Raw genomic sequence first — 358 nt, 5'->3', positions numbered from 1 at the left:
TCCTGTTGTGTGGGGGGGAGCCGTTCCAGCTGAGGAGGGGCGGCGCGGGGCAGGGGCGCAGCCGGGGCGGGGAGCGGCGCAGGTGCTCGCCGGGCTGGTTAGGCTCTAAAACCAGATTAACCCGGTATTTAGCAGGGTAGTTACATACGTTTGCCCCGTCCAGGTTCCCTGAGAGAGCCGTTTGTTGTGCAAGGGCTTGTTGGATGCTGCCCTCTCCTCCCCTTCCCGGTCGGGGAGCAGCTGGGGCTCCGCGGACGCGGAGGGTGCCGGCACTGTCGGTCCTCGGGATCCCCTCCCCCAGCAGCGGCGGGAGGAGGCGCGGCCGCGCACTGAGGGCGCAGCGGTGCCGCCCCGCTCA

The sequence above is a fragment of the Corvus brachyrhynchos genome, unplaced genomic scaffold (genome assembly GCF_000691975.1).
Source record: "Corvus brachyrhynchos isolate BGI_N302 unplaced genomic scaffold, ASM69197v1 scaffold1, whole genome shotgun sequence".
Taxonomy (NCBI): domain Eukaryota; kingdom Metazoa; phylum Chordata; class Aves; order Passeriformes; family Corvidae; genus Corvus; species Corvus brachyrhynchos.
This window is presented reverse-complemented; position numbering follows the sequence as displayed.